This window comes from Symphalangus syndactylus, chromosome 3 (assembly GCF_028878055.3).
Source record: "Symphalangus syndactylus isolate Jambi chromosome 3, NHGRI_mSymSyn1-v2.1_pri, whole genome shotgun sequence".
In the NCBI taxonomy this organism is placed as follows: Eukaryota; Metazoa; Chordata; class Mammalia; order Primates; family Hylobatidae; genus Symphalangus; species Symphalangus syndactylus.
In genome coordinates, this window is record NC_072425.2 from 89156158 (window position 1) to 89168985 (window position 12828).

The following is a 12828-nucleotide window of genomic DNA, read 5'->3' on the forward strand; positions in this document are numbered from 1 at the left end:
CATTTATGAAGCTTAGTTTGGCGGGATAGGAAATTCTGGGTTGAAAATTCGTTTCTTTAAGGATGTTGAATATCGGCCCCCACTCTCTTCTGGCTTGTAGAGTTTCTGCTGAGAGATCAGCTGTTAGTCTGATGGGCTTCCCTTTGTGGGTAACCCGACCTTTCTCTCTGGCTGCCCTTAACATTTTTTCCTTCATTTCAACTTTGGTGAATCTGACAATTATGTGTCTTGGAGTTGCTCTTCTCGAGGAGTATCTTTGTGGTGTTCTCTCTATTTCCTGAATCTGAATGCTGGCCTGCCTTGCTAGATTGGGGAAGTTCTCCTGGATAATATCTTGCAGAGTGTTTTCCAACTTGGTTCCATTCTCCCCATCATTTTCAGGTACACCAATCAGACGTAGGTTTGGTCTTTTCACATAGTCCCAAATTTTTTGGAGGTTTTGTTCATTTCTTTTTATTCTTTTTTCTCTAAACTTCCCTTCTCTCTTCATTTCATTCATTTCATCTTCCATCAGCGATACCCTTTCTTCCAGTTGATCGCATGTGCTACTGAGGCTTCTGCAATCTTCGTGTAGTTCTCGAAACTTGGCTTTCAGCTCCATCAGCTCCTTGAAGCCCTTCTCTCCATTGGTTATTCTAGTTATCCATTCTTCTAACTTTTTTTCAAAGTTTTTAACTTCTTTGCTATTGTTTTGAATTTCCTCTCGTAGCTCAGAGTAGTTTGATCGTCTGAAGGCTTCTTCTCTCAACTCGTCAAAGTCATCCTCCATCCAGCTTTGTTCCATTGCTGGTGAGGAACTGCGTTCCTTTGGAGGAGGAGAGGTGCTCTGTTTTTTAGAGTTTCCAGTTTTTTTGCCCTGTTTTTTCTCCATCTTTGTGGTTTTATCTACTTTTTGTCTTTGATGATGGTGATGTACAGATGGGTTTTTGGTGTGGATGTCCTTTCTGTTTGTTAGTTTTCCTTCTACCAGACAGGACCCTCAGCTGCAGGTCTGTTGGAGTTTACTAGAGGTCCACTCCAGACCCTGTATGGCTGGGTGTCAGCAGCGGTGGCTGCAGAACAGTGGATATTCGTGAGACCACAAATTCAGCTGTCTGATAGTTCCTCTGAAAGTTTTGTCTCAGAGGAGTACCCGGCTGAATGAGGTGTCAGTCTGTCCCTACTGGGGGGTGCCTCCCAGTTAGGCTGCTCGAGGGTGAGGGACCCACTTTAGGAGGCGGTCTGTCCGTTCTCAGATCTCCAGCTGTGTGCTGGGAGAACCACTACTCTCTTCAAAGCTGTCAGTCAGACAGGGACATTTAAGGCTGTGGAGGTTCTTGCTGACTTTTTGTTTGTCTGTGCCCTGCCCCCAGAGGTGGAGCCTACAGAGGCAGGCAGGCCTCCTTGAGCTGTGGTGGGCTCCACCCAGTTCGAGCTTCCTGGCTGCTTTGTTTACCTAAGCAAGCCTGGGCAATGGTGGGCGCCCCTCCCCCAGCCTCGCTGCCGCCTTGCAGCTTTATCTCAGACTGCTGTGCTAGCAATCAGCGAGACTCCGTGGGCATAGGACCCTCCGAGCCAGGTGGGAGACACAATCTCCTAGTGTGCCGTTTTCCAGGCCCGTTGGAAAAGCGCAGTATTAGGATGGGACTGACCCGATATTCCAGGTGCCGTCTGTTTCCCCTTTCTTTGACTAGGAAAGGGAACTCCCTGACCCCTTGCGCTTCCCGAGTGAGGCAATGCCTCGCCCTGCTTCGGCTCGTGCACAGTGCGCTTCACCGACTGTCCTGCACCCACTGTTAGGGACTCCCTAGTGAGATGAAACCGGTACCTCAAGCAGAAATGCAGAAATCACCCGTCTTCTGTGTCACTGGGGCTGGGAGCTGGAGACCGGAGCTGTTCCTATTCGGCCATCTTGGCTCAGCATCTATTTTCATTCATGGTGCTTCTCATTGCTGATGTAATATCTTATCCCTATCTCTAATTGCAGGGTTACTGAACTTAGATCAGTGTGGCTATGACATAGAAAACACCTGTGAATATCATTTAGCTCCATTGTTAATTAAATATGGATTGGAGTATGATAAAAAAATTAGTAAAGACATGCTTAAGAAGGTACTATAGAAAGAACTATGAACTTGGGACTGCAGGTCTTAAAATTATGCAGTTATCTTTTCACTCAGGTTCTGACTTACCCAAAATGATGTACCTGGGCTAAGGATTGGGGGCAATATTTGGGTTCTGCAAATTTCCATATTTAGAATCAAAGTCAGATAATACAGTATGTATTTTTAAATAAATGATTTGAAGTAGAGAGAATGGTAATGTCTTTGCTTGTGGCTTTTCTTGGGTTGAATATTGTGGCAGTGGAGCTGGGGAGGGGGCTGCCATAGCAAATCCAGATGCATATTGGGAAAGCTTAGGGTGTCGGGGCTGGTGATCTGCTTTCCCTGGCAGATCCTCCAGAGCAACCTACACATTTACTTGAGTAAGACATCATGATTTAGAGCTGTAATGCAGTATTAGCAGAAGTAGCTTTTGAGGCATAAACTTGAGGTTCCTGGTGCCTCGTGGCCAACCTGGACATGCAAGGCATTCAGAGATTCCCTCTGCTATCCCAACCCCCACGAGTGTGTGTGTGTATGTGTGTGTGTGTGTTGGGCATGGAGGTGTAGAGATGATGGTAAGACATGTGAAGTGGTTAAGACCTAAGGTCGGGATGAAGAGTGGAGAGATTTTCCTTCTGGTGGCAAATGGCTGAGGACAACAACAGGTGCCACCATGAGAGCCCAATGAGCCAGACCAACTAGCAACAACTTAGCAGCACCAAAACAAGTCATCTGAGATGTTGAGAGGTGAAGCCAGCTGGGCTTCTGGGTCTGGTGGGGACTTGGAGAACTTTTGTGTGTAGCTAAAGGATTGTAAATGCACCAATCAGTGCTCTGTGTCTAGCTAAACGATTGTAAACACACCAATCAGCACTCTGTAAAAACGCATCAATCAGCACTCTGTAAAATGGACCAATCAGCACTCTGTAAAATGGACCAATGAGCGCTCTGTAAAATGGACCAATCAGCAGGACATGGGCTGGGCCAAATCAGGGAATAAAAGCTGGCCACCCCCCAGTGGCAACCCACTCCGGTCTCCTTCTCAATGTGGAAGCTTTGTTCTTTTGTTTGTGACAATAAATTTTGCTGCTGCTCACTCTTTAGGTCCGCACTACCTTTATGAGCTGTAACACTCACCGGGAAGGTCTGCAGCTTCGCTCCTGAAGTCAGTGAGACCACGAACCCACTGGCCGGAAAGGAACAACTCCGGACGCGCCACCTTTAAGAGCTGTAACACTCACTGCGAAGGTCTGCGGCTTCACTCCTGAAGTCAGTGAGACCGCGAGACCACCGGGAGGAACAAATAACTCCGGAGGCACCACCTTTAAGAGCTGTAACACCCACTGCGAAGGTCTGCGGCTTCACTCCTGAAGTCAGCAAGACCATGAACCCACCAGCAGGAAGAAACTTCAGACACATCTGAACATCTGAAGGAACAAACTCTGGACACATTATCTTTAAGAACTGTAACACTCACCGCGAGGGTCCACGGCTTCATTCTTGAAGTCAGTGAGACCAAGAACCCACGGGAAGGAACCAATTCCGGACACAATGTGACCCTGGTAGGCCACCTAGCCGTGGATATAAGCAAAATCCCCAAATCCCAGAAAGTAGCACACACAGGCCTGAGGGTGTGGAGTGAAAGCCCCTGTCCCTCAGCACAAAAATTTCCCATAAACTTCCTCATATGCCCAGATGCCAGAGGAGGAAAGAACTGTGAAAGACTGAGCATTTACTTTAAATAAATTATTTTCTGCTCAGACTCTTTTAAAGAAAAATTATTTAATAAAGGTTTCAAACATCAAAACATTGAAGAAAATAGTGTAATGAACTGCCATGTATTCTGATTCTAGAATCATCAAGATACTGCCATGGACACATCACCTATCTTTCTTTTTCTGTTTCTTTTTTTCCTCATTAAACTTTGCCTTAATGGGTCTCAAAATTCTGTGACAGATTTTTGGTTAAGTTTTTTCTATTAAAATATTCTGATTTTGAAAACTAATAACTTAAAACTGCCACATGAAAGAAAAACCAAAATGGTTCACAAAACATTCTCCTTCTGAAGATTTTACAAGGCATTGTTATCATTAACGGGTCTTTTACTATTAAACTTAAATGGCTAGTTGAAAGAAAGTTCTGAGACCGTTCTTCCACCACTGATTAAGACTGAGGTGTCAGGCAGTAGGGATAATATCCATTTAGCCTTCTGAGCTTTCTGGGCAGACTTGGTGACCTCACTTCCTCCAGCAGCCCTCTTGTCCACTGCTTTGATGACACCCACAGCAATTGTCTTTCATATGACAAACAGTAAAATGACACGAAGGACAGTCAGAGAAGCTCTCGACCCACCTGGGCTTGCCAGAAACAATTTCAGGGACAACAGCTTCACCCGATTTCAAGAATGTAGGGCCATCTTCCAGCTTCTTACCAGAGTGGTGATCAATCTTTTCCCTCAACTCAGCAAAATTGCAAGCAATGTGAACCGTGTGACAATCCAGAATAGCGGCATAGCCACCACTGATTTGGCCTGGATGGTGGAGGATAATCACCTGACCAGTGAAGCTAGTTGCTCCCACTGATGGGTCATTTTTGCTGTCACCAGCAATGTTGCCATGACAGACATTTTTGACAGATATGTTCTTGGCGTTGAGGCCCACATTGTCCCCAGGAAGAGCTTCACTCGAAACTTCATGATGCATTTCAACAGACTTTACTTCAGTTGTAACGTCGACTGGAGCAAAGGTGAGCACTGTGCTGGGTTTGGGAACCCCAGTCTCCACTCAGCCCACAGAAACAGTACCAATACCACGAATTCTGTGTCAGTTGGATGAGTTGTTGGTAGGATGCATTGCAGAGTTTCAAGCAGCATGGTTCCACTGGCATTGCCATCTTTACTGGTGACTTTTTGTCCCTTGAACCAAAGCACATTAGCACTTGGCTCCAGCACGTTCTCACCATTCCAACCAGAAACTGGCACACATGCTACTGTGTCAGGGTTGTAGCCAATTTTTGTAATGTACATGCTGACTTCCTTAATGATTCCCTCACATCTTTTCTGGCTGTAGGGTGGCTCACTGGAATCCATTTTGTTAACACCAATAATTGGTTGTTTCACTCATCTAAAATCTGTGATACTTGAAGGAGCTCTCTCCCATCTCAGCAGCCTCCTTCTCAAACTTTTCAATGGTTCTTTTGTTGATCACCCCACACTTGTAGGTCAGATGGCCAGTAGTGGCGGACCTTGCCCTAATCTATATGTTTAGTAATGATGATGTTGATATGAGTCATTTCTTTCTCGTTTTGGCTTTGATTTAGTGGTGATTTTCACAACACTCATTTTCTGGCTGCAAAATCGTTATGAAAAACCTCTTTTTGTTTCTATTTCTTTCTTTTTCTCCTATGCCCTCCCCCGTTCTGCCTTGCCCTGCCCTCCCCTCTCCCACCCCCTCACCTTATCATTCTTGTGAAAATATTTTAAAGCAAATCCGGGTATCATACCACTTTAATTTCTATATATTTCACTCTTCCTTCTAAAAAATGTAAACCTTGTATAACTACTCTCTTAGATCAGAAGAAACTTAACACTTTTACTTGGAAAACTTAATATTTTTTCCTCTTGATGTCCACCAGTGTTTGGCTTGAGAACAACATTAAATCAGTAATAGAAAAAAAGACACTATTTTTTCTTTGCATATTTCCTTTAAAGATAAAAGTTTGTTGGACATCTCCAATATAGTCACCTTATAACATATTCATTTAAGTGAGTAATTTATAAGATTTCACTTCTCTTCCTCGTTGAGATAGTGATCATACAAACAAATTTTTTTGTGTGTTTTGAAAGGGAGCTACGTATTATTTAACTTGGAGCTCTCAAAAAACACTTTCAGCAACTCCATAGAGCACAGACATTTACCATATTTGACTTCTTACAGTAGTAAGTACAGAAACATGAACATTTTTTGGAGCATGTAAATTGGTAGCAGAAGATGACGTGTGCATGTATTTATACACACATACACACACACAAACATACACTTTCAACCAAGCATTTCACTTATAATTCCCTGAAAGTGTATCTACCTTAGAAAGCATTGATTCCTAGCATTTCGGGGTCATTCAATTATTGTTTTTATAATTTTATGAAAGTTAAGGACTCCAGCTCCAAAATTGAACACTCACACAATTTTGAATACATTTTTATTGATTCAAATGCAGCTATGTATCTAGGATACCCTTCTAGCAGCCATAATCAAACCATTTTCATCTTACTTTTTGGCCTTGTGTACATTTTGACTTTATGTTGACTGACGTATCTTTGTATCTGTTTTGCTACAAGCTTCAGTGCCAGGGATATCCTTTATCAGTAATGCTGAGAAATGTTCACTTTTGCAGGAAGGTCACTGGGGCCTCCCCCTGCTTGGCACTTATTGCTCCGTATTCTCCTTGCCAATTCAAATGCCTGTCTCTCCTTCCAAACCCTGAACCTCTCAAGGGCAGAGACAAGGTCTCATTTAGAGGAGTGCAGCCTCCAAGATCATGTCTGGTTTTAACAGCCCCTAAATAATTACTTACTGGATTTTGTGCAAAGTGATATTCTCATTAAACACTTATGAAGATAATGTGAAGTTCAGTGATTTTCCCCACATCAAACAGTGAATAAGTGGTGTAGTGGATATTGCTCTCAAGACAGCTGACTTTCAGTCCAAAGATATTTCCCATACATTACCTGTCAAGGATTGAAAAAAAAAAAAAAGCTGCAGTGCAAGTTACTACCAATATGTGAACTCTTGTCAGAGGTAAGGTCTCACTAGCTTGGGGCTGACCCTGAGAATGGAGCATAACTGTTCAGAGCCTCATGATACGGGTCTCAAAGAAGAAAAGAAAGGAAATGTTGAGGCAGAGAGAGGCTTCCAGAGGCCAAGACAATATATATCTTAGGGAAACTGTTATAGTCATCAAAATGATGGCACATTTTAGGATTTGTAGAATATTGATTCAAAAAGTGCTTTAATCTCCCTAAAAATGAAAATATTTAAGGATGTGTGATTTTGGGGGGGATACTTTAAGAAACATTCTTGCAACCTAGGGTATCAGATTGCAAGCCCGGTTAACTAGTTAACTGGTTGACTGCAATTCAATATTATTATTGGCTCGTGCCTTCCTATCCACTTCTCCCTCCCAGCTGCCAATTTCTACAAAAGAAATCTCATTAATGTCTTTTGTTCATGACATGTCTGTGTTGTTTCTGTAACTATTTTTGTAGAAAAATAATCTGTTATTTCTTGTTTTATAAGTGAAAAAGTTGGATGTTTGTGAAAATATAAGATGAGCTTTACTGACGGCTTAGTCATTATCAACTTCTTGATCAACTTAGATGGTGACTTTATGGTGAATGGCACGGAAGACCTAAAGTGTCTGGTTTAATAGCTGAAACAACCCTTTGAGTCGCTCATTTATTTTTTCACTTTATTCCAATTAAATTTTTATAATATAGGCTTCCTGAAATTTGCCACCTCTCTGAAAGTAGAAAACAAGTCAGTAGAAGATGTTTCTAAGAAAAGCCAGCAAACAGAGTGAGCAGAATCAATTTGAATATGTTAACTATAAGTTCATACTCAAAGAGTGAACACATAATTAGTGTGGACAACTTCTAAATGGGAAAGATTGAGGGGATATGTTCAGAGAATAGCCTAACTTTTAGAGAAATTGCAGCCATTTTCTGTTTTGGTGGATACCTGAAATATTCAGGAAAATTATGCTTCTGTTGACTTTGATTGAAAAATCTGTTATAGGGTCTTTTTAGTTTTCTTGGATGATTCATTTTGAAATCTGGCATTAAGACAGCATTAAGAAAATACTGTGGAAAGAGAATCTCACAACACCTAGCCCTAAGGCATTTGAAAATCTTCTCTTTATCTTTTTATGTTAATTTCTTAAGTTTTTAAAAAGTCAAGTGCTGATAGTAAATATTCATCCCCCAAAGACAGCATTTGTGAATATTTATCTCCAAAAAACAGCATTTGTGAAATATCTCTTATGTGTAAGTATGTTCATAGCATGGGATCATGAATAAATTTGTATTTAGGGTTGAACTAAGCCATAGATAATGCAAGTATTTTGGAGGAAGACACCCTTATTAAGGTATGTCACAAGATTTCTTATTGAGAGGCCCACCTCATGTCACCCTCTTCCAATTACCTGAGATTGACACTGTTGCCTTCCTAAAGAAGATACTACTTATTGTTAATGGGTGTAGGAGGTTGCAATGCTCTGTGTGTACGCATGCACATGCACGCGTGCACGCACACACACATACACACGCACTTATTAAGATACCTACAGCAAAGGCAAAAGAAATCACGTGTTATCAAAGACTTAAAGTCATTTCAAGGATGTGTCAAGGTTCTAAGTTTGGCCTAAAATTAACATTTTTTTGTTTGTTTCTTGGAAGGGTGAAAAATTAAGCCATGAGTTTCTATTAGCTGAAGAGCACAATTGGTTTGCATGACTAGATGGCCAATACCAGGTCAGATGAGGGCACTGATGAAAAAGAACACAGAGCAGGTAAGTTTATTTATTTATTTATTTTTGGCGAGACCTGGGAGAAGCTGAATGAGACAGGGTATACATGGCAGCCCAGATTTTACATCTCTGCATGGGGATCAAAGGTTAGAATGAAGGAACAGGAGATTCGAAGAGAGAAGTAGGCAATCACCAACATGGTTTTCTTTGACACTGTGCTGAACTCTGGCCTGCAGAGAAGGTAGACCTCAGCAGGGAGACAAGTGGGACTTGAGTGTGTTTGGCAGGGCTCATTAGAACTATGGAGATCTGGCAGCATCACTGTCACATTCTAATTATTTGCCATGGAGGTGGAAAAAGCATTGTGAAAGAGCAATTTGAACAATAACAAAAATGGAGGAATGCAAATGAACTGAGAGAAAGAGGGCTTCCCATATAAGCCACTGAGAGAACATATTTGAGGAAAAAAGATCTTTAAGATAGTCACAGGGGGTACTGACAATGTTTTAAGCACTTTTACGAGTTTTTTTTTCTCCTAAAATCCTTAAGATAACCCTATGAAGTGGATCCTATTGTTATCTCCATGTTACAGAGGGAAACACTGAGGCTTAAAGACATTGAGTAAGTTTCCCAGGATCTCACAGCTAGCAAGTAGCAGAGCTAGGAGTGAAATCTAAGGAAAGGCAAGGCAGTTTAAATTAAATATTCAAAGAGGAAAGTCATGTGAAAGGGGGATTTTTTTTTTTAATCAAGTATAGCTCTGGAGGGCAGAACTAATGGGAAGTTAAAGAAAAAAGTAAATTTCAGTACATTGTAAGCTTTCTGAATTTTAGAACTAACCCTGGGGGAAGAACTCCTTCATGAAATCATAACCTGTATATACTAGAAACATTCAAGTGCAGCTAAAATGGCCACGTGTCAGAGAAGCTGTAGAGGGATTTCAGATTTGAGTGGGAATGTTAGACCAAGTGACCTTTAAATCCCTGTGGTTTAAAATTACCATGATATGAGTTAGTTCCTCAACATCTGGATTACATGAATTTTCAGGCCTGAAAAATAGGAGCTCAATCTCAGTTAACTCTGATTTCCCTGGAAGCAAAACAGAAAGGGAAACTATATTCTGAATTTGATAAAAAGGTAGAAAATTAGTTTATGAGGAATAGCAAACTTTTTCTTTGCTTTCATTTCAGAGGGCAATTGAATACAAAGGTCAGTGTTTATTTGTTAAGCTCCCTCGTTAGAGGAAGTATGACATAGCAGGGGCTTTAAGGTGGTTTTAGAATATAAATATTGCCAACTTCATTTGCATTTGTATCTTTATGTCATTGATCATCACCATCTTTAATTGCCATCCATGGTCTAGTTTTTGACACAGGTCTAGGAATCTATGGGTCCCATAAAACATTTGTAATCTTTAAAAGCCATGCACTTATCACATATTTATCAATTAATCCAAATCTAATAAAAATAATAATTATTTTTCTTACCACTAAGTATAATTTTAACAGCAAAGTGATAAAAAGAATTAAAAGCTCTTAACTCAGTTGAGATTTTGATCTCTTTAAAACCCACAGTGGTGTAGTAGTCTCTGCAGGTGGAAGACCAAAAATACTTCTTGTCGTATTATTACTTGTGAGCTGCTCTCAAAATAGCAGTTTTTTTAAAAAATAAGAAACCACTCTCACCCTCCTTGTAAGAATTTTCTTATTCATAAAGTACAGATGTTAGGAAATGAAGACCTATAAAATCAAGGATAGACTAACTTTACAAAACAAAGAAAAGAAAGAATCATATTCAATCCTGCTTGGTTAAGCAAAATACAATAGTGAACATATATCTTATGGGTTATATATCTAAGACCAGGAAGGTTACCTAGTTATTGTAGAAATAAAGCAAATGGAGTACAATGCACATATAAAGACCAGAAACATAATTATAATTCCATTTTTTGGCAATTGAATAGAAAATAAAGAATTTCTTTTTGATAAGATTCCCAAGGAGTAAGAATGCTTATAATCAATCATCTTATTAGGAGCTAGACTTACTGATTTAGTTCAACTAGGTGAATTAAAAAGTTATTCTGCATAAAATCTTAAACTTGGTGCTGAAGAAATCATAAAATGAGACACAATCTTTACCTTAAAGAGTTTGCCATTGGGCACATATCAGTCAAATGAGCCAGGAACTATAATAAAAGACAATATATTATGCATATTGTAATTGAGGTATAAACAAAGTACAGTGGATTCAAAGGAGAAATTGCTCACTTCCTATTTGGGGTGGAGAAAAGATGAGGCTTCCTAGGAGAAATGACATTTGAAAAATGGGTGAAATATTTACAGGTTAAAAAAATGGAGGAAGGATGTACCAGGCAGATAGATGATTAAAGTTGTGATGACAGGCAAGTGTGAGTCCTGAGAAAGTATGCCAGAAGAGTGGAGCAGATGTATGTGAGGAGGTGAGGCATAGGATCTACTACTGGAGATGCAGGCTGAAGCCAAGTGTGGTGCATCTCCTCACAAGGCTAACGGGTCTGCACTTATTTTCAGAGGTGATGGGGGGTCATTTAATGTATGGAATTGAGGGATGACAGGATCATAGGGCTGCCTGGAGTATTGTGTGCAGATTGTGCACTGCAAAATCTTAGACAATGTCGTTCACCTGGTGACCCTGTTGATGTCTATATTTCATAGGACCATATTTTAGTCATTATAAGTGTATTATATAATGAGAAGTTTCTTGACACACGGAAGTCAAGTGTCTTGAAGATGGGATGCCTTTTCTGATTTGTACAAATGCACCATGTGGGGCAATGGTAGCTCATGACAGCTGTGCTCTGGGTAGACACATCTTAAAACAGAAGGTAGAACTGATTGCTACAAGGAGAGCCTGGAGACTTTGACAATAGTACACACAAAAACAGGAGCTTCACTTGGAAGAGAGGCTGATAGAGAATCTAGGTGGGAGGCAGTGAAAGAAGAACCCATACATGACTTCAGTGATGGGTGACAGATAATGGTGGCCAATAGGAAATAGAAAAGTGAGAAGGGAGATTTATTAAGGCAAGGGAAAGGGAGGCAGGGAGAGGGCAGAGGTGCACACACTTTGGAGCCAGCATTGTTTGGCAGAACATCCAGGTGGAAGTGTCAACTGTGAGGCTGAAGTGCTGGTCTGGAGGGCAGGGCAGGAGCTGGGCCAGAACCATCCACATAAATGTGATTGCCAGGTCCCAGGGAATTAATGAGATAATGACAGAGCTCTAGAGAGATGCGAGCAGAGTGTAACTAGTATCAGAAGCAATCCTCGTTCTTATCATATTTTGCTCTCTAACCCCAAAAGAATTAGGAATAAATCTCGTAAAAGGAGCCTGCCTTCTTAGAAATGTGGTTGTTGGATAGCTTGTTTTATTTCCAGTTCCTGCCAACCATCCAATGCAGTCAGAAAGCCAGCTTTTATCCAAAAACATGCCATTTTTTTTCGTTATAAGATTAGATAAGAGTGACAGCAGGAGAAACTTTCTGACCAAAGGCAGAATCGTTGATGACCTGGTAATGTTTCAATGGTGAAATGGAAACACATAAATCAATTATGAATCCAATCAACTCCTCACTCAAGAAAGAAAGCAATGGCAAAAACTACCTAAAAGTATCCTTATTGGATCCTCTGATGCACTATATGTGACTCCATATTTTCATTTCAGTTTTTCCTAATCTGATACTAAAATTAATTTACATTTCATAAAGCCATAAAATTAATGATAAGAAAAAATAGTCAAGAAGTGCATCAGGTGGCAGAGAAGGAATGCTGAGATAAGAATATCTACGTTGTGTAAGTCTTACACAGAGAATGAGGGCTTATTCTAGCTGTCCTAAGCTGCTCCTCTCATAATTTCAGACTGGCTGGAACACTTCCTGGTATCAGTGCGCTCATACTTACCTCGTTATGAAGATCCCAGCAGCCAACAAGGTATCAATGTTCCAAATGTTAGGTAGAAGTTGACTATTAAATAAAACCTATCTCCAACTTGCCTACCCCTTTACTTGCCATTTTAGGCTATTTTAATAGACGTGGGGGGCCAATCTAAGCTGGGAGTCATAAAATATTGGTTCTTCTGGGTCTTCAAGAAAGCTTAAAAAAGAGAGCAACATTTGGGTCAACATCAATATTTCCTTGATGTATCATTTTAAATTCCTACCATGACCATACTTTGTTTACTGCA

The 12828-nt window shown here is 40.6% G+C and overlaps 1 long non-coding RNA gene across 1 annotated transcript in view; it reads left to right on the forward strand.

Moving 5' to 3' along the window:
- The window catches only part of LOC134736204 (uncharacterized), a 54664-nt gene extending 42089 nt beyond the window's left edge, over window positions 1-12575 (forward strand). Inside the window, exons 4-5 of the long non-coding RNA XR_010120061.1 lie at window positions 8539-8651; window positions 12504-12575. This is a non-coding gene — a long non-coding RNA (uncharacterized lncRNA). The remainder of the gene's footprint in view (window positions 1-8538; window positions 8652-12503) is intronic.
- Window positions 12576-12828: the final 253 nt, after the last annotated feature.